We start from the raw sequence: 23153 nt of genomic DNA on the forward strand, positions 1-23153 counted from the left end.
AGACGCTTTGAAAGAAGGAATTGAATAACATAGCCTTTTCCAAACTGCTGTTACTCTTTCGCCTTTATCGTTTTGATTGAATTGATTTAGACTTATTACCCTGAAACTTTCTGACGTACGACTAAAATGCTTATGGATTCTCCTCTTTCTAACACTGCCCATCCCGACTCCCCGTTCCCCACTCGCACCTGAGCAGTCTGAGTCATGCAAAGGTTGCGGATTAGCCCCCTGTCCCTCCAACATATTCCTATTTTCTTCAATATACTCATTAGTTTTTCCCAATTCACTCTATCAAACGCTTTCTCGAAATCTACGAAACAGGCAAATACCTCCTGATTGTGTTCTATATTCCTCTCGATTAATAATCTCATTACTGCAATGGCATCACACGTACCTCTCCCCTTCCTAAACCCATACTGATCATCCCCTAAGTAATCATTTGCCCTACTCTCCATCCTTTTGTTGATGATCTTGAGAACAACTTTCGCTGCTTGGGGTATCAGACTTATTGTCCTGTAGCCCTCACATGATGTGGCCTTTACCTTTTTCGGAATAGGAACTAAAACTGATCTCACAAAGTCTTCCGGCCAGATTCCTTCCTCGTAGATACTACGTATCAGTCCATATAGACTCTTCCTACCCCATTTCCCTAAACCATTTAGTAATTTCACAGGAATGTTTTCTACCAACTCGGCCTCATTTGATTTCATCTCCCTTTACATCCCGCCATCAAGTATTTATGGACCTAAGTTGTCATGTTCTCTTTTCTTTCTTTAGGTAAACTCTGGTGAACAGGGATAATGCTTTAGATGAAGAAAACGATACTCTAACTGAATTTATGATTTGCCTAAATGAAACATATTGAGCAGAAATATTGCAATAATTTTTCGAAGGGAAGCTACAGAAATGCCTCTATACAAGTTCATCCAAATGAGAATATTTTGATTTGAATGTCCAGCTATGGGCTTGAACTTTTTCTGGATCCCATCCGTCTCCATAAGACAACAACATCTCATTTCCAAAATGTTATTTACTTTCAGTCTACTCCTCTAATGCTTCATTATACATCTCGTTAATCTTTCGTATAAGAGTACCTCTCTCTTCCGTAAGGGTTTAATGTTTAAGAAAATCATGCTTCACACAACTTATAACAGCGACTCGTCCATTTCCTCTTGATCTGTGTTAGCATCAGTTTTTTTTGCTTGTCTCTATAAACAGTGTAACAATGCAGGCGTACGTTTCTATAAACAGTGCCATATTTTGATGATTTAAGAGAAAATAATTTCCTACGGATCCCAAACGACATTTTGATTTCAGTTGTTAACTTAATACGATGAGATGGAGTAATTAGAAATTGCTTCAACAACCGAAGTATGTCGGGAAAAAATGTCCTCGGACAATTAAGGATCGCTGCAGTAGAAAACAGAAGGTACGATATTCATCAATCGTTGATTGTCTAATGGCTGGTGACCTAAAATACCCTGTAATGCATCATCGTTGCGACCTAGGTGGTATTTATTATTATTATAATTAATTTTTACATAATACTCTGAAAGCCACCGCTATGGTGTGTGGCAGGGGGAGTTCACATGCCAGACTACTTTTTTCCCAAAATACTATTCCCTCTTACCGTAGTCAGACAACGTTATTCTGATCCCCTTATCGTTCGTGGAAAAAATGGCATCTTGAATCTACATGTATCTGTTCGACATTTGCTCTCTCCGATTTTATTGACATGATCCTAGTACAATGTTACGTCGGGGGTGATAATATATTACCGTAATGATACATTTCACAGTACCATAGTACGATGGGAGTAATATTACATTTTAAACAAAACTGTTAAAGAGACGTCCTTCCAATTAATGCAAGAGGCTTTTTCTGCAATTTAACCATCGCTTCCGCGAGTGATTCCCAGCCTAGCGGCTCTAATAGTTTTGATATGTTACTAAGTCTATCATAATAACGTTTTACAAATCTAGACCCACGACGCTGCACGCGATCCAATTCTGCAATCAATCCAACTTCGTGAGGATTCCATACTATACCAGCAGCATATTCTACAAGAGGCCTAACCAGTGGAAGAAAACATTTTTCTTTAACCTTTACTTTACATATACCAAGTACTTTTATGATAAATCCTAATTTTTTGTTCATTTTTTTGTTAATTGGGAAAGATATAGATGTTAGATTTGCTTTGAAGAATAGCGGAAGAACGCCGCTGCGCTCGTTTGTTGGTGCTCAAATGAGAGAGAAACAAAGTGACGTTTTTGATCTTCCCCTCTCCCACATAATTCTCACGCTGGTAAAGGTCGGTCACATTGTTTGCGGACTTTTTTAAGTGGCGGCTTGACACCTCTTTCGCCGAAGGACGGTGGACTTTTAATTCTGCGCTTTCTCAAGACTGTCCTATTCATTATTATAAAAATGAAAACAAGACTTATTTTAATTCCACCTCTCTTTGTAAATGTTTTATTACATTATGGTAATTGCAGCAAGAAGTCCACATTTTGCCAAATAGCGATTAATATTTTTAAAATAAATAATAGTTTTACGAACGTAATCATGAGTGATAGCAGAGGATATTTAGCATGAATCACTGAAATATTTCGTGTCATAATAAATGACATATTTACATTGATTACGGATAAGGGTTTCTAGGGAACTCTACACGGAGCGAAGCTCGCAGATTAAACCTCTTGCATAATTTGGAAAGGCATCTCTTTAGCAATCATGTTGAAAATGTATTATCACCCCCATAGTACTACGGTAGGCGAGATCATGCTAATTAAAATTAGAGAGATTAAGTGTAGAGCAGATAGATTTAAAATACAATTTTTCCCACGAACGATAAGGGATCAGAATAACGTTGCCCGACCGCGCTTGGAGGGAAAAATATTTTGGGTCAAAATTAGTCTGGTGTGTATTCACCCCATGCCACACACCTTAGTAGTGGCTTCCAGGTTACTAAAAAATATTTCAGTCTTGTTTAGGGAGAGGGAATTGAAACGAACAGGTATATTGAAGTTTCCCTGTGTTGAGAGGAATAAGAAAAAAGGAATCGTCAAAGAAAAGAGCCTTTACAACGATACGATGTCTTTATTATACCTTAGAACTAGCCAGGCGAAAAAAAGTGAATTTTTGGGGTTAGTTAATTTGATGTAGATTAGCGCTAAAGCCAATTAGTATGACGCAGTAGTTTCTAATCTGTATGTTTCCACATATTACATGCAATGTGTCGGGATGTTTAATGCAAAGTGATTTCTCCCTGCTCACTTCATCGTGACAGGATTCTGTTTTTTTGCGGTGGTGTGAGTATTTGTGTCAATTATTCGCGCATCGGCGTTCACGGAACGGATCACCATTAGTTTCAGTTATTTTCGAAGATATTCAACGAAAAAATTGTGTACTTTTAAATTTAACTTTTAAATAAATAATTCGAGACTATCGACTTTTTCAGCTATTTACAATATACGAAGCGTCTTTTTAGCTGTCGGCATAAATTATAATAGAAATATGTAAGTGATGCAATAGTTAAAGAAAAAATTGCGAGTTTAATTGACGCTCCTCATTGTAGAGAATGAATTGACTTATGAATACTGAGTTAAGTATGTGCTGTCCTCTGTGTAGGAAAAAAGAACTTGTTTTTAAATTTTCGATTTTTTCAAACTCATAAATTTTCCAAAAAATTATATCCGTATCTGACCTAGCCTATGTTACTTTTTGTGTTTTATCCACGTTCATGCAAAAACGTGAAACCAATCCGTAAGGGTGACCGCAACTAAGCCCAGGCGTGATGTTTCCCCAAGCAAACAAATTAATTTTCAGATTTATATTTTGCCAGCGGTTACGCCCAGCATTGCCGGATCTATCTATCCATACAGCTTCAACTGGATTTAATCCGTATTATAGACATTTTTGTTTGCTTAGGTAGTCTCTTTGTTTCGGTGTCGTCTGTGACCACGTGATTTCGCAGATGCTTCGGACAAATGCGATTTAATTGCGGAGAGCTCTGCATCCATTTTTCCTTCCTTCTTATGATTTCTCCCAGCAATCCTCTCTCCTCCTCCATCATTCTCAGCACCTCCTCATTTGTTTTCCTTTCTATCCATTCAACCTTCTCCATCCTTCTTCACACCCACATTTCTGCAATAGCCTCCAAATCTACGCCTATCATCCTGCTCCAATGATCATGTTTCCGCACCGTACAAAAAAAACTATAAATTCAACAGAAATTTATTGTGACTAAAAATTAGGAAAGACTTAATTTTTGATGGCGTATGTTTAGTGTATAATCATCCCTGCCACACACCCTAGCGGTGACTAGCAATTCTTGTATTTGTACGTATATAGGTAGAAGCTTAGGGTGTCCAACGTCGTCCCCCGGAACCGAACCCAGGCCCTCGGGTCAGTACCTCAGAGGCATACAGGTATCAACGGGGATATGGTGACCTGAAAGTTAGCAATTGTGTCGAAAGTAATGATTCCGTTCGAGTCTTTACAACACTGATTAGATGCAGCAATTTTCTCGCCAGGGCATAGAATCGCAGCCACCAACATTAAAAATTTGTACCCAATGGGCTGATGATGAAAATAATTTTTTTAAATTAAAACCAAACTTGAACATAAAAAGAGAATCTCGTTGATATTTAAACCTCACAAAATGGAAAATAATCTTCATCCGATATGCGTTTTACACCAATGGTATGATTGTATATTCAAGTTTTGGAAATTATTGGAACCATTCCGACAATCGTATTATTTAATCTTGTTTTATGTTTCCTTTTAATTTGCGTTAATCCAACCTAAAATTAACCATTAAATGTTCTTCTTCCCTGGAAGTTATCTTGAGGTCGTTAACATTAAAAGAAATGAGTTTTGACGATAGGTGACAGAAATATAAATTAACTCGTCAAGTGACATAGACTCCGATTGGAACACAACCTTGACGTGGTGGAAGGGCCTGAGCGTTCTCATGTCCGCTAGGGCTCCAAGCCCTAACTTAGTACTGTAGTGTATGTACCTGTAGTTAACATGATCTACATTTCTTGGATCATTTTACAAATTTATATTGTATCCAAAAGTAAAGAAAAAATTAATTTTTGATGTTCCATGCCTGGTATGTAATCATCTCATGCCACACACCGTAGGTGACCACAGGTAACTTGTGGGTACCTGGTAGATAGATAGTTTTTCCAGGCATAATGAACGCTATTCCTAATGAAAGTTAACGCTAACGCTAATGAAAGTTATTCCTTATGGAAATGACTCAAGACCATCGTATTCCGCAGGAGCAGTTAACTGAAAAAATACGCACTTTTAAAGTTAACTTTTTGAAAAAATAATCCGATATTGTCGAATTTTGCAGCGCATGTTTACAGTGTACAGAGAGCGTCTTCCCGGCTTAAATAATGTGCTCTGAAACCTGCATTAAAATGAGCAGATCTCCAGCTCCGTATAAGCTCTACTTCCCTTCACAGCGTCCAACATGCCTTATCTCTTCCTTCACCTCCCTCGCATAACCAACATTCTGCACTCACAATATCACTATCTCCGGTAATGCATTGCTTCTAAATATCTCCCACATTCACTGTCCTACATTCTTCGAATTCCTCCCAACAATCCCTACTCCTCCCCCCGCCATGCCTAGTATTTCCTAGTTTTTTTATTTCCGTCCATTTCCATTTTTCCAACTGTATTCACGCCCATACCTCAAAAACCTTCATTGTTTTCTTTTCCTGTGGCCTGAACGAGCAAGTTTCCGAGTCATACAACTAAGATGCGGAAAGGAAACTTCAGCTTTGTCAATTCCAAATTGAGTGAAATTTACAAAGTTGCATTTTTCCTTTCATCATGGATAAGTTCCACAAAGCCAAGCCCGAAATTACGAAGTTTATATGCACTACGATCCGTGCTAAAGTTTTCACTAGCCCTTTCTTTATGTCTTTACTCATGGTCCGAGTCAACAACTCCCTCCTCTTTTCAAGAAAATATCGAAAGAATCCGTTGTTAGACGATGTATAATAATTAAAAAGAACCATCAACGGGGCATGAATTTTAAAATGGCAATAGCAGATGGTGTTGACCAACAATTGCGCATCGCCGAGCGTAACGTTCGAGCTTGATTTCGGAGCGGTTAAATTCGTTCTATAGTATTATGTTCAGTGGTCACGATAGTCTAGGAGTAGAGCGTTGGACTACTAACCGGAGGGCCTGGTTTAGTTTTCCGGGCAAGCCTCTCTGGGCAACCTCAGCTCCACCCAAGCTGTGTGATTTTTCGGGTACCAGGTCTTCCTGGAAAACCATAACCGGCACAGGGAAAGGATCTGGCCCACCTAACCTGATGTGTGAAATTCACACGCCTTATAGGTGTTACTAGTATAACCTACCCGGAGGGCCCGGGTTCAATTCCTGGGGGTACCTCTGGACACCCTCAGCTTCGCCCAAGCTGTGCGTAATTTGTTTGCTAGTATTAGATCTGCTTGAGAAACCGTGGGCGCCACAGGGAATAACGAACTAGCCTCCCTTATTACCCTGTTGTGTGAATTTTTCTGGTCTTATATGGGCTTATTTCTAGATTAAGCTCTACCCTAAAAATATCAAACCAAACTGCAGTTTGATTACTGTATTGTTTTTGTGTTTAAGACTTATATCAAGGCTTATTCGGTGAAGCAGGTGTTGGAAGACGTCATCTTAAGGAATTATGAGCGTATATAAAGGTAGGCAGATGGGAGGATGTCAATTGGAGAACTATTATAAGCCAATCGACGGAATAATAAACCGACCGCGTTGTCGGATGCTAGGAATTCAAGGAATTTACGAACTGGCTCCGAAAGAGAGCGTGGATGGCAATAAAACCCTCCAACTCGCAGTGAGTGACATTCAGCCCGCCTGATATCACGATATCGCTTCAATCCTAGGTTTATTTGTCCGAAAGTTTTGTTTGACGAGAATCTCGAAGCCTTGAATCGATACGTAGCTTATTTCTCGGCGTGCGGTTCAGTTCTCGTCGCGTTGGCAATTCCATTCGCTGCCCTCGTACTTCAAAGGAGGGACGACCGAATCCTTTCAACTACTCTTGTCAGGCGTTGTCTTCCTCCTCTCTCCTATGTTCCCATGGCAACCTTGGCGAGAGGGAGAGGCGGGTGAATATCGTCCTTGGCGTGGGTCCGGCCGGAAAGGAAAGTAAACAAGTCACGATAGGATGCCTTTGGCTCGGAGTCACGAGGTTTGAATTTATGATGTCATCTGTGTCGGTAAGGTTGCCAAGACGACTGTACGCGAGTTTAACACCATATTCTTGGAATCGTTTTCGATGTCGAAGGAAAGACGATCGAATTCGGGGATCGACGAGTATTTTAGGCATGTCGTTTGTGGCTGGTTAGTTGATTTCATCCTCCACTGGCCATTGCCTGTTACCACGGAGCCGGTGGTTGATTTCATCCTCTACTGGCCCCGCTGTATCTACGGAGGATTCCTTACCGATATATCAGCACAATGATAGCGTCACTGCTACAGCGTTAAAAGTAAACCATGGAAAGCAAGTTTGAACACCAAGTTTTCGTTTCCCCGAGATAATTGCGTCCCATTGTGAACTTACGTCAATGGTTACATAAATTCAGTGTGTAGCCAGGGAATTAGTATTGGGAGGGGCAACTGGTGTAAAGCACCCGGCGAAAAATGCAAACATTAAACATTTAAAAGGACAGCATTTTCACATTATAACATTTTCAAGTTTATTGATTGAAGTTGACATTTTATCGCAGTTCTTTCTCTCCATGTACAAGGAGAAGACTGTGCATACAAAGGAAATTCCAGGCATCGATTTTTTACGAGACCACAGTCAATCTTTACATCAAGATTAACTTTATCAATATGCAATACCTTAATAACACAGAATAGTATTAGATTGAATTTTTTTGCCGTCGACGTATAAATCCCATGATAAACCTCTCTGTTAATCCAATAGTTTCGGAACGAATGTCAAATGGCCAGTTTGCGTAAAAAAACAGTATATAAGGTTTTTATAAAAATTATCGGTCACAATTTTCCCCTGACGTGTGCGTGAAGTTCTGAATTCGGGACCATCGGTTAAGTGTGCGCATGGTCGCAGATCGTATTGGCATTGATAAGATGACAGTGCACGCCATTATCACTTTAAAAATTTGGCGATTCGAAAGATCTGCGCTAAACTAGTCCCGAAGGTCTTTGGACAGTCGACCAAGAGCAGAGTCGAGTGTCTGCTAGAGAAGACCTTCTGCGGCGGCATTGCGGCAATTCCCCAACCTCCTTACAGTCCCGACTTGGCACCAGCACACTATCCTATTCCCAAAAGTGAAATGCTCCCTCAAAGGACTCCACCATGGGACCCTAAATGCCATCAAAGAACCTTGCACGCATATCCTTAAGAACCCTCCGCCTACGAGGGAGCCTTCGAGCCGTGGAAAAGCCGCTGGCAAAAGTGTATCAACGCTCAAGGGATGTACTTTGAAGAATTTAGAGACTTTATTACATACATCTGAAATAAATCTATTTTTCGGAAGCTTTATCCAATACTTTTTATGCAAACCATTTATGTATCAGTTTATTGATTCGATCGCTACTCATTCTCTTGAAATACGTACGACCAAACTGACGTAGTAAACCTTGAAGAATTTTTCAGGCATTTAAGCAATATCTGAAAGAAAGCTATTTTTCCGAAACTATTGCCGACACTTTTTATGCAAACCGTGAAATTTTAAAGAGTGAGGGATCGTTCGTGGGAGAGATGTAAAAGTTTAAAGTGATTTAAGCCACAAGGAAGAGCTGTGGAGGGGATGAGATGGCCATTGGGAAAGGTGAATGGCAGGGATTGAAGATTGTGTAAAATAAAATGAAATAAATACGGTGAGTGTAAGACTGGAGGCGAAGGATCACACATCATCAAGGATTCACAAATCAGGGTAATTAGGGAGTCCAGATTCTTCCCCTTTGCTGCGTATAGTTTCTCAGGAAGATCTTGTACCCCTAAAACTACACAGCTTGGGTGAAGCTGAGGGTGCCCGGAGACGTCACTTGGAGAATCGAACCCAGGCTCCCCTCCGGACAGTATTCCAGCGCTCTACCTACTAGACTCTCACAGCCACCTTTCGATGAGTATCGATCCTCATAAAAATCCCCAAACCCTCGACAGGGAATTGGCAAAAAGACAGGTTTTTGTTCGTTGTGAATGGGAATATAGAAGATGAGAGGCTAGTCTGTAGTTATATCAGCAGATGTCGTCTTAATGTGTATTTCTAGCACGCAGGAAACCCTCCAATAAGAACCAGGTCTCCACTTTCGAAGAAGCTCTTCGGAGGATGAGAAAGTGCGCTCCTCCGTCAATGCTTTGGCTGTTCTTCGAAGGAATCCGCTCCTGAATGGGAGGGGAATCGGATTCTGCTCCTTTCCACTGGAAAGGGGTGGTGGGTGTTCCTCCTCCCTCTCTCTCTCTGCTTAATTGAAAGTGTTCACGGACTGGAGAAAGGGTGGCATGCTTCTTCCCCAGAATTCGACCATGCGGTGAAAAAAAGCTATCGGAATAAAAAAAAGGAACCATGCTACTCGTGGAGAAATTTCTCTCACTCCTCACGCTTCCGCCTCGCGAATGAGAGCGCACTCATTAATGCAACCATTCAAATACACAAAAAAACGTAACGCGACAGTGACGGCCAATATGGATCCACTGAACAGATTGTCTAGGTAAAAAAACGACCGTCGGATTAGTTAGAAAGCAGTCAACCCCAGAGGAAGCGGAGCACATGAGATTACCAACGAGGAAGCAGTTATTGAAAACGTTTGTGTTTTGTGCATGGAAATCTACGGATCAGACACGTGGAACATTGGAAAAGTGTACCAGGGTGAAGAATAGGAGATGTCTTTGAAACGTGATGTTGAAGAAGAGAATGCCGAAGAAGATTAAATGAACAGGCAAATTGGGGAACGAGGGGGTAGCACATAGAAGAGGAAAGAGGACCATGTGGAGAGCACTCAATGGCAAAGAAGTAGAGCTAAAGACGGATTTGACAAATCTTGCGGCCTACTCGATTAGTTAGGAACATAAAAATGGAAGGTAAGATCCCGCAAAGGAAGACCAAGAGAAAGTACAAATGGGTCAAATAAAGGAAAAGTAATTTTATTTATTGATGTACCCTTCAAGCCACCGCTAGGGTGTATGGCAGGGGGTAAATACACATCAGACCAATTTTTCCACCGAACATGACCTTCAGCGGTCGTACAGAGTTACAATGATCCCTTTTCGTTCGTGGAAAAAATGACATTTTAAATCTATCTGCTCTACCCTTGATCTCTCTAATTTTATTGACATGATCCCTCCTACCGTAGTACGATGAGGGTAATGGCACATGATCAACATCACTGCTGAAGAGACGCCTTTCCAATTTATGCAAGAGCTTCAATCTTTAATTTAACCTTCGCTCAATTTAGTGATTCCCAGCCTAGCAGCTCTAATATTTTGGAAACGCTTCTAAGTTTATCATAACGACGTCTTTACAAATCTAGCTCCTCTATGCTGCACGCGATCCAATTCGGCAATTAATCCAACTTCGTGAGGATCCCGTATATACTAGACGAGTATTCTAAACTAGCTGAATACCCGGCTTTGCACGGGTTAGGGAGAAACAATAATATAAATAAACTACATAAATAAAAACAACAAATTATAAAGTACAACAATACACTACTTCATACAAATTTAAGAATCTTTTTTATTTAACACCTGTTTATAAACTACATTTTTTGTTTCATATCCAGGAGAAAGAATATATAAATTTTTAGGCGAACCTACTCTGGAGCAAGCAACATAAAGTTGCCCGTGGCTAAAACATGGCGATCTTAGATCAACACCACAAAACTTTAAAGACTGTCCCTGTGATTTATAATGGTAATTGAAAAAGCTAGCCGGACTGGAAACTGTAATCTTTTAAAGTTGAAGGGAAGATCAGTTGGGATTAGAGGTATCCGTGGAATAAAAATTATTTCACCTTTTCCAGTTAAAATGACTGCCTGGATTATATTTTTCATTAATTTTGTCACACACAATCGTGTCCCATTGCAGAGTTTTGGTGGATCTAAATTTCGCAATAAAGTGATTGGAGATCCTACTTTAAGTATAAGGCGATGTTGTGGCAATCCAGCTGGATCATGTGAATTTAGGAATTCCGTTGGATAATTGACGGCTTCGTCAGCATCCACTACGGTATCAACCGATTTATATTCAATCACGTCTCCTGGCAGCATGGCTAGTATCTCCTTGTTAATTTCATTAACATCATCGTTCTTAGGAGCAAGAATGGCTCTTTCTCGCAACCATTCTAAATTTTTATAATTTTGATTAACGTTAGGATAGACTGCTTGTATCATATCGCGGACAGTTTTCACCGATACACATAAATCTGATGACATTTTTATCATACCAGATGCTTCAATAACTAATCTATCTTCTCCAATCTCCAAAAGTTTATTTGCAAAATTTTGAGCATTCCCATCTCTTAAGAGGATTCGTATGTTTTCTAATTTCTGTCTAATTTCTTGGACATGATTCCATAGAACAGAATGTTTTAAACAGGCATAAATTTCATCGGCTGGAGTCGATTTTGGAATGACAGGCAGAGTTTGACGGAAGTCTCCACACAGGAGTACCAGAGCTCCTCCCATTAAACTGCAGTTTCCTCTAAGATCTTGAAGTGTTGCGTTGAGGGCCTCAAGAGATTTTTTATGAGCCATCGTACACTCATCCCATACTATCAATTTACATTCTATAAGAACTTGTGCCTGGCCGCTTGTTTTATTTATATGACATGTGGGATTTTCTTGTCGGGAAATATTAAGTGGCAACTTAAGGGCAGAGTGGGCTGTTCTTCCTCCTTCCATTAATTTCGCTGCAATACCTGAAGATGCAACGGCTAGAGCAATTTCTCCATGAACCCTGATTTCAGCGAGAACTAAATTAATTAAAAATGTTTTTCCCGTGCCACCAGCAGCATCAAGAAAAATGATACCTCCTTCTTGTTTATCTACTTGATCCATTATTGTTTCGTACACGAATTTCTGATCTTCATTAAAAAGTGGCTTTTTATCCGCGATGTACTCCTTGATCAAAAAGTTCCCGGAATAACCACCGTGTGGCGCTCCCATCGTTCCGATTTGAGTTCTGTTTTTTTTGTTAAATTGGTACATCTGTTGTTGATATTTCCTTTAAATCTTAGTGTCATAACTTGACATTTGCAAAAGTTACGTAGCCAAGAGTACATCTATCTCTGTGTGTGTTGGCGATTTTTTACAATTTCAGAAATGGATTTAAATTTGCAACAACGAACTTGTATTAAATTTTGCGTAAAAAACGGATTTAGTGGCGCACGGACGTTGGAAATGTTGGAAAAGTGTTTCGGCAACGATTCTCTAAAAAAAACGGTCGTTTACCAGTGGCACGAGCGGTTCAGAAGTGGTCGTGAGTCAATCGCAGATGATGAACGCAGTGGCAGACCATCGACATCAAAAGTCGGTGAAAAAATTGATAAAGTAAAAGAAATGTTGGTCAATAACCGCAAATTAACCATCAGAGAAATAGCGGAGGACTTGAACATTGCCTATGGATCCGCCCAAGACATTGTGGTTAATGATTTGGGTTTCCGTCGTGTAGCAGCAAAGTTGGTACCAAAAGACCTCAATTTCATGCAAAAAAGCGACCGTGTTGACGTCGCAAAAGACATGATTTGCGAGGCTGAATCCGATCCCACATTCATCAAAAGGATCATTACTGGAGACGAGACGTGGGTTTATGAGTACGACACGCAATCCAGACATCAGGCAAGTGAATGGCGTTCACCAAATGAGCCGAGACCAAAAAAACCACGTCGTTTTCAGTCAAAAAAGAAGGCAATGCTGACGGTTTTCATGGATTACAACGGTGTAGTGCATCATGAATTTTTGCCAGAAGGCCAGACAGTAAACAAAGAGTATTATTTGGGCGTTATGAGACGTTTGCGTGAAGCAATTCGCCGAAAGAGACCAGAAATGTGGGCAGAAAACTCGTGGATTTTGCACCATGATAACGCACCGTCGCACAGTGCTATCATTATTCGTAATTTTTTGACGAAAAATGCAACAAATACCATCCAACAGCCACCGAATTCACCTGATTTGGCTCCCTGTGACTTCTTTCTGTTCAATCGAGTTAAAAAACCATTACGGGGAACGCGTTTTAGCAGCCGAGAGGAAGTAATGGAAAAATCGCAGGAAGCACTGATGGACATACCGAAAACCGAATATAAAAAATGTTTCGAGGATTGGATCAAGCGCTGGCATAAGTGTGTTGCAGTCGATGGGGATTACTTTGAAGGGGACAATATAGATTTAGATGAATAAACTTGTATTTTTAATTTTCTGAATAAATTCCGGGAAATTTTTGATCAAGGTAGTATGCTTCTAACTCTAAGACATTGTAGCTAGTTTCACGTATATAATCTGGATAAAATACACCCTGTTGATCTTGTACAGGTGCAAAAAGACCGAGTTCCACTGAAGTCTTGTTAACCATGGTGATACACTTTTCCTCCAAAATAATCAAAGTGTTATTAAAAATGTCGGAGTTAAACGTAAACAAAATTCGGATTTGTCCTGGAAGAGAAATCAAACTGGCCTCTCGCAATGAGTCATCCCAGTGTTGATCTCCTTCTAGTAACCCTAAATTCTGGCAAGCTTCTCTGAATGTCTCACATATTTCTCCGTTTACCGTTCTTAATTCTGCAAATGAGCGAGGTCCTCTAATGGTATGTAGAAGCATTCTTAAAAAATAACATTCGGCGTTGTTAGGATGGACTGTGTAGACTCGGCCCAATGCGTCACATGAATAAATATTATTCTCAGGATCAAAGTTGCCCATTTTTCTTCTACAAAAGACATTCCTTGATGTATTCCACGTATAATATCTCGGCAATTCTGAATACAATAGTGTTCTCGCAAAAGTATCCTGCTGGCATAGTTGGAAAAATGCTGTTTCTATGACACCAAAAAAGTAAACAAATTACATACATACAAACAAACACTCTCCTTTATATACGAGGGTCATCCGGAAAGTAGTACCCGTTCGTGCCGCATGAAGTGCTGACGGCGCGAGTAGCCGCTGGACGAGGTCAGATAGCTTCAGTGGCTTGTCTGCCTTCTCTGAGCCAAGTTGCGTGACGCTAGCATTGCCTGTGTTGTTTCTGTGATTGTTTACAATGTTTAAAAAAATTGAGAACGCCGCCAGTTGTGAAGTGAGGGCAGTGATTAAATTCCTCAATGCAAGAAACGTTCGCCCATGTGATATTCATCGCCAATTAAAGGAGGTGTATGGAGACAATGTAATGGACGAGTCGTCTGTTCGGCGGTGGTGTCGCAACTTCAACATGGGGAGGGGGAACACACACGACGATGAGCGTTCGGAGAGACCGTCTGTCATTACAGACCAACTGGTGAGCTCAGTTGACGAATTCGTGAGGAACGATCGGCGCGTCACAATTGATGACATCTGTGAGCATTTTCCCAATGTTTCTCGAACAATTGTTCATGAAATTGTTAAACACCATCTGCATTATGCAAAAATTTGTGCAAGATGGGTCCCTCGCGTATCTCAATGAGCTGGCGGCGAAGGACTATGCAGCAGGAATACAGAAACTTGTCACACGTTATGACAAATGCCTTAATTTGCTTGGAGATTATGTTGAGAAGTAGTTTAAAGTATCCTCTTTCAAATAAAATTTTTATGTTTGTTAATATTTACTTTTGTGTCTTTATTTCACGAACGGGTACTACTTTCCGGATGACCCTCGTATATAGAAATAGATGAGGCTTAACCAATAACATTTTTCTTTGACCTTTTTATCACATTTACCGAGTACTCTTCTAATGAATGCTAATTTTTTGTAAGCTTGTCCGCATATTCTCCGTATATGTGTTTCACCCAGGATAGATCGTGAGTATGGGTAGCGCCTAGGTATTTAATTGAGACACACATTCCATTTCGGGGTTCCCGATACAGTAGGCGTTCGGGAGGGAATTGATCTTTTTCCAAAGACTCCGCAGTTTTTAAAGTTCAATTCTAATTGCCAAGTGTCGCATCAAAAACAGATGAGTTATCAGGGAGTGAGAGGGAATTATGACATCGAATAGAGAAGAATTGAAAGTTGCAATGAACAACCAATCCTCGTATGATTGAAACGCAGATGATTGTGATCCTCATTGTGTCACGGTACGAGAGGTGCAGTGAGAAAGAAAATGGGACACACTCAATTTTCCCCAATGTAATTACGTGAGGACGTTATTGTCAAAGACAAAAGAGTACTGTTCCGGGAATTGTAAACAAGGTGACAACGAGCGACAATACCATAAGAATATACGAGGACAGTTCAATAAGTACCCATGTTAGAAATGAAGAAACCAATTTTTCAAAAACATTTTTTTTATTTTTCAACATATTCCCCTTTTAGAAAGACACACTTCTCCCAACGTTCCGACCATTTTTCCTCCTCATCAAAAATAGATGTTCGCCCACGTTTAAATTCGTTGAACTAATATCTGACATTGGTCATAGATGGCGAAGCGTTCCGATAAACAGCATCCAACTTTGCTTTTATCTCCTCGCATTCCTTCCCATCCAATAACAAAAAGCGAATTACCGAACGATACTGCCCTTTTTCCATCTTAGCGAAAATCACGAGACACGTCTTGCTCGAATGGCTGCCAAATCCAAACTAACCTTTAAATCAGTCTGAAATTTGTTTCACCGTCGTTTGATAGATGGCAGCACACGATGATAACATAAACTTCCCTCAGGAACGCCCTTTGTCGTCAAACACGGATACTTATTGAACCGCCCTCGTAAATAGGAGCTGAAATAAGTAGGCCACGGGCATTTCGACTCGATAAGAAGAGAATAATGTCCTTGAATTCACAAACGGCCAAGATGAGAAATGTTGCGTAGTAAGCCCTCCCTAGTAAGTCATGAGCGATTTCCTTGAAGTTGTGTATCGTGTGAAATTACGCTAAGAAATAAGTCGCACAGTAGGAGATAGCTAAAACGTTTTCTTGGACGAATTGTCACGCGCCAATTGAGTAGACCTGTGTAAAACGTTTGCCTTTTATAGAAAATCAATACAAGAGTCGAGAAATTTACCAGGAGATGTTTTCAACCCTTTTCCAATATAAGAGTGTTTCTAAAATTGAGATCCACGATCCTCTTCCTAAGCTGTTCTGATTAGCATTCATTAACAACATACACTGCCAACAAATGATATGAATGTATATTATTATTATTTTTAATTTATTATTACCCACAAAGTGAAGAAATGTTGCATTTTTATTACACATATTAAAAGGTATTTAACACTTTTCGAAAGATTGTAATCCTACAGACAACGGTACAATTTCTTACCTTTTGGAATTGCAGAAGTCTGACCTTGATTATCCCTCTTATGGTGATGCTTATCCTTTGCTCTCAAACTTTGTAGCCTGGAAATACTTCAGAAAATCTTAAACTCAAATATTATGACAAAAGGAGGTCTAATCAATAGTTTGCGAAACGTTATTCCGACACTTTAGAACTCTCAAAATAAATCATTTTTCGAATTAATAATTTAACTTAAAACGTTTTATCTTATAATCATTGTAAATATGTATATGCAGGTAGTCCTATATATTCCCTTCCTCCGCCTGAAACCTTCCAGTCAGACCTGAAGAAGGCCTCAGGGAAGGCCGAAAGCTTAAATTTTCTTAAATGTGCCCTTTTACGTGTCATCTATTTTATTTTTGTTCTACTGTGCCGTTCAAATTATGTATATATATATATATATATATATATATATATATATATATATATATATATATATATATATATATATATATATTACCATAAACACAGTAATCAACCCGAAGGTCGGTTTAGTAGGTAATGGTAGAGTTCACCCAGTACTAAGCCCTATACGGCATGTGAAATTCACACATCAGGGTAGGGGGGCCAGTTCCTTTCACTGTGCCGGTTATGGTTTCCCAGGAAGACCTGGTACTCGAAATATCACTTTAGCTTGGGTGGAGCTGCAGGTGCCCAGAGTGCCTTGCCCGGGAATAGAACCCAGGACCCTCCGGTCAGCAGCCCAATGCTCTACCCCCTGAACTAACGCGACCCACATACAGTATATTATATGTGTGTGCACAAAGAAAATAATTTCTAACTGGCGGAGGGAATGGAAATTTTCAATTAGGATTTTTTACGAACTTATATTAGAAAGGATTAGCAGAGAGCTGAGACGAAAATATTTGTTTTTTTTGAAAGATTTTAATATAAAACGACCGAGTTTTAAATGCAATTGTCATCATGATGTGATAATGTAGTTTTACGTCGAAACTCAGGTCGTGTTACGAGAATAAAATACTAAAAAAAAACTTTTATGCCTCAATGATTGCCATATTCCAAAAAGTCAAGACTTAAACAACAAATATTGATTAGTAGAGACTGCAATATGGAGTGTTGTGATTTATGGGTGTGATGCCTGGTATTTGAGGGTGAGCGTTAGTTTTGGAGGCTGTTAGAGATGTGGAGAAGAGAGGAAAGATAGATAACTTGCTATTTGGTGAAAATTCAATTAAATGCTATAACTATTAGTGCTGTGTTGATAAGGCAGTGGCAGAGAAGGGAGAAGGTTAAGTTAAGCGTGGGCGTCTGTAAACGAAGGAATAGAGCGGACTTTCTAGACGGAAGATTCAGTTGGGCGGAAGTTACGGAGATACTTATACTTAATGAGGAAGGAAATAAAATGTAGGGCGAAGAAAGAAGGAAGTTCTCTTGATGCGTTGAGGGCAATAGTCGTTAGCGATCGTCCGAAAAAACCTAACTTTGATTGGTGCATTACGTTCGATAGATATATTATGGAAGTGTACTTTCAGCGTTGGAACCAGTTGAATGGGGCAAACATTCATTGTCGCGGAACGATAAACTTTCATCTTGTCCTCACCTTCCTTCCACGGCCTCGTTCCACTCTATCGCGGCGTTTGCCTTCCAATTTGCATCCCTGCCCGAAATTTCTCCCTTGCAGTTGGAGGGCGGTCCCCCTTCCCCCCGGACACTTTCTCTCGAATCCCCCAACCAAACTCCTTTCATAACTTTCTCGCTGGTCACTTTGCGCTCGACAGGGATTTGAATCCTCCAATGAGGGAATTCTTAACCGAAATGTTATCCTGAAGCCCGCAACTGATGTTCTTAAAAATTACCGGGGTAATTACAGGTCCTGGGGGTCAAGAATGGACCAGGACTTAGACCTGACTACGCTTAAATCGTATTGACTGATATTATTCGATTAAATTACGCCTTTGAGATAGTATGTAAAGAAAATGTTATGAAGATATCGTTAAACCACTCTCCTATTTACTCTTTTTGGTTTACCTATTTTTACAGTATTCACTGCTGCTATTGTGGGCTTATTTAGCTAATGATCCATTTTCTGACAAATAAGCGCATTTGAATTAGGCGTTTGGAGTCCGGTCATAACCCGTTCGAATTACTTTTGTTCTCATTAAATTGGAATAAAAATCCATTTAGAACACGATCCTCAATAAGTAATATTAGAACATTAGAACAAATTAGAAAGTTTTCGTCTAATAACGTATGGCGATTTAAATAATTGGGCGTTGCATTTCATTATTCATGTTATGTTACTGATATCCTTAGGATTTTGGAGCTTCTTCCAACATTTCATCTCCACAGCAGCACTTCTGCCCACATCGCATCAATGACAGTTATTTGTTTTAACATTTCCAAGATGGCGTCGAACTCATTGCTCCACTCATTATTGGCAACAATATAAGAGCATCAAGTATGGCGACCGATTGAGGCATAACGATGGCGTCCACCTAATGAAGGGAGCATTTGGTGAGTTCTTACATAGCTGGAAAATTCGGACAAGGCCTGGACCCATTTATGAATGAAAATTAAAATGGGAGAAGTCACAGCTCGGTCACAGTACGGCGGGGTAAAAAAAATAAAACTCGCCTTTCTTTCATCGATTAGCAAAACAAAAGATTAAGATATTTTCCGCATTGGCCCCTCGTACAGATTCACATAAGCGATAAGGCATACACAGGTAGAGCGATTGAGATCAAACTGATGATTTTCAATACTCTTCTCATAGAGTTTATCTCGAATTGGACGAGTGCTTCGTTTGGACGTGCACATCGAGAATCATTGTCTTCCTTACCCCACGCGGATTTTCACCCTTGAAACCTCACACGTATTCATGTGAAAAATATCTCTTGTCTTATCTCCCTCGAAATGTGTGATTGAATACATTTCCTATCGTCCCATCAATCGGAGTCGTCGACCGCTTGTGAACCGGTTCAAAATGGACATACTGAAGGACGGAGGTGGTTTCATGTTTTTTCAATATATCGGATTCTCAAGTGAAGCTTAGTCTTATCTGACATCCTTCAATCTTTGATATGCAATTTCCAGATTGATTGGAGGTTTCCAAGCAGGACACGAAGGTTCGGATTTGGCTGAAGAAACCGTGCCCCTACAGGGCGCACATCTATTGTCAGCCGTTGGATTAACTCCAATCGAGTTTCCCTCATTACACTGTTGCGAAAAATTATTGGGAATTTCATCTCAGGAACTGACAATATGGATTTTCATTTAATTGGACGACTCTGGCGCGAGAAAGAGATTTAGCTAGGTCTTGACTTGGAAAAAAACTGATTATTGCTTGTTGATATTGAAATTCTCTAAAGAAAGTAGTTTGGTTTTGTGAAATAAAAAGCAGGTACATCATCTTTTTATTTCTCTTATGTGCGTGTTGAAGTGGGGAGTAAGGAAAACAAACGAGGAAGTGCTAGGAATTGTGAAAGGGGATTGTTTAGAGAAATTAGAAGGAGACAGGGAAGATGGATGCAGGGATCATACTGATTGGCAATGGGATGCTGTAGACGGTGATGTACAGACGGGATAACGTTAGACAAGCGATGAAGGGGCAGGATTAAGACAGTATGAATGTTGGACGGACTGAAAGGAAGGATTGAAGTATTCAGAATTGAATAGGGGATTATTGTAGTGTCGGGAGTCAGGTCGTGTTCCTTTACGATGGGCTAAGAATGTATTAATGAGTAAGTGATGTATCGTTAAAAGTCTGTACCCATCCACAGCCTACCTTAAACGGAAGAATACAGGCTAGGAGATATAGCAGTGCTTACCTGTAGTCTTGGGGTTCATCAAAAGCCTAAATTGACCGGTAGCATACGGTTAATAATAATAATGACCATTAAAGTTCGTGGAAAAAAACAAAAGCAAGGCGCGGCGTTTACGAGCAGTCGTAAACATTTACAATCGACACGTGGGACAAGTAGGAAAACTGGGAAAACAATTGAGAACGGGAAACGGCGGTGAACACGTGATCACAGCGGAAGTGCTAATCTTTTTTTTTAATGCGATCTAGTTGTATTTCCCAACTCTTACAGCTATTGTATTACGTGTTTGATTAACTAATGTTTCACCGAATTACATTTATTATCTCTATCCTGAAAATATTCCGACGAAAAGATTTTTTAGGGCTAATAATTTTACATTTAAAGTAAGATTCTCTTCCTTGAATAACGGAAATGTCATGTGATCAGTTGAAGAATTGAAAAAAATGTCTTCATTTTAACAAGTGACGGTGTCATTGCGAATCGTGAGATATTTCAATCTTCCTGTGATTTAATCACGTCCAAGAGCACACATTGGACTGGAAAATCACGAAAAATATCTTCCTACAAAAATAATTTTCATCCCGATGCAACAATCGGTATTGTCTCCTGAAATTTCCCGAACTTATCTAAGATATGTTGATGAAATCAATAATCTGTATAAAAATAAATATCGCACTTATTCCGGTTTCATTACCGAGAGTCCGTCAACACGGCTATAATTCAGCTTAAAAATAATTTGGTTTGGAAATGGTAGGAAGGCACAAAACATGTATAAATGCAGATCACATGCTGTAACTATGCGGAAGAGCTAAATCAAAATTTCTCTAATGTTATTCTCAGAAGTAATTTAAATTGTATCGTTATAAAAAAAGATAAGCTGCCTTTACAATATAAAGTTGGTAAGAAATGTGGTCCACATTTTTAAAAGAGCCTTGATATATTTTTTTAAATTTTAGGTTTAACCAGAAGTACTGTTCAGTAAAAAACTTAACGTAAAATTAATTACTCGTCAAAAAATATCTCGTATTTCTGAAAAATTCAGAAAACTAGAATATGCATCCGTCCTTTCGATAGCTCCGCCCAAAAAAATCAGACTAGTAGCGATTGGCCAGTGCATGGAAACATGACGATTTTCGTGTTTAGTTTTCCATCTATTTGCGAGTCGAAATCTGCAAACATTTACGAAAACTGTCCAGAAAGTAACTTACGTTTTGAAATAAAATATGAATCTAGTGGCAAGACAAAGTTTTATGATATGCATTTGAAAAGTACATGCTACAACTATTTTTCTATATAGCCGTCATTCTAATTGAGGTATTTATCATTGAGACTCAACCACTTTTCGATTCTGTCCCAGAAGAAAAATCTGCCACCTTGCATTTTAACCACTTTTTTACACCAGCATGCAATTATGCGTCACTGTCTAACAGCTGTGTTGCAATCCAGGTTTAGCAAGAAATCCGTATTCGTAAATCGACGATTTTCACGAATTTTCTCATTTTTTTTCGCCGTCAGTTCATCTGTCACAAGGCTAGGCCGACCACTGCGGTCCTCATCGTGAACATTAGTGCTCTGGCCATTTTTAAACTAAATACACCACTGCCTCACTCCGCCATCACTCATTATTCTGTCTCCGTACACTTCACAAAGTTGCGCATAAATTTGAATTGGGTTGTGGTTTTTTGCCAGTAAAAATCTAATCACAGATCGCATTTCACATCTTCCCATTGCAGTGCACATTTTAACAGTTCGCAGTAAATCCGTGTTTGACTGTTGCTCGAAGTTTCTCCCGCCTTCTTGGTGCGCCATGTTGGTAGACGTTTGACAAGGGCAAATATATTTTAAAGGTGAAAAGTTACCTTTGACAAGACTTTTGAAAAATTGAAATCTTTTTACAAAGCTTCTTTCAAGCGAAGTGATGTAATTTTAATGAAAAATATTGTGCAAGATGTCTTCGATGCTAGAGTGATTCCCAAGCGATTGTATTACTATTTTAAAATAAGCAAATTCATCCAGTTGTGGTAGATATTAGATTAGTTGTAGATATACTAGATTGCGGTGGGTATTAATTTATATTCTGATAGTTTCACACAATACCTGTCCATTAAATATGTGGACGAACTAACAAAAAATTAGGATTCATTAGAAGATCACTAGGTAAATGTGATGAAAAGGTAAGAAAAGAGAAATGCTATCTTTTGCTGGTTAAGCCATATTTAGAACATACTGCAAGTATTTGGGATCGTCACGAAGTTGGATTATTGGATCGCATGCAGCGTAGAGGAGCTAGATTTGTAAACCATTGATGTAATAAACTTAGTAGCGTATCCAAAATATCATAGCAGCTAGGCTGGGAATCACTCAATGGAGCGAAGGTAAAATTACCGATTGAAATCTCTAGCATAAATTGGAAGAATGTCTCTTAAGTAGTGTTGTTGAAAATGTATTATTACCCCCATCGTACTACGGTAGGAAAGATATAATGTTTATAAAATTAGAGATATTAAGTTTGGAACGGATAGATTTAAGATTTAATTTTTCCCACGAACCGTAAGGGATCAGAATAACATTGTTCGACCGCGGTAGGGGTTTTATTCGGGTCAAAATTTTGTCCGGTGTTAATCTGGTGTACCTGCCACGCACCCTAGCGGGGGCTTCCAGGTACTAAAATATCTAACAAAAGTCATAAACTTCCATCATAAATGGCACTGCGTGTTCATTGATGGACACATTTTTCCAAAGAAACTACGGGAGATTCTGCAACAGTAACTTTTAACGGAGTCATCCACTAATGTGCATTGAAGGACACATTTTTGATGAGAATATGTAACATTACTCCGGCCACTCTAAGCAGCAGAGTAAAACGCTTGAAATCAACAAAATTCGCAATAATATTGATAATTCAT

Source organism: Hetaerina americana, unplaced genomic scaffold, assembly GCF_022747635.1.
Source record: "Hetaerina americana unplaced genomic scaffold, ioHetAmer1.1.p SCAF_33, whole genome shotgun sequence".
NCBI classification, from domain to species: Eukaryota; Metazoa; Arthropoda; class Insecta; order Odonata; family Calopterygidae; genus Hetaerina; species Hetaerina americana.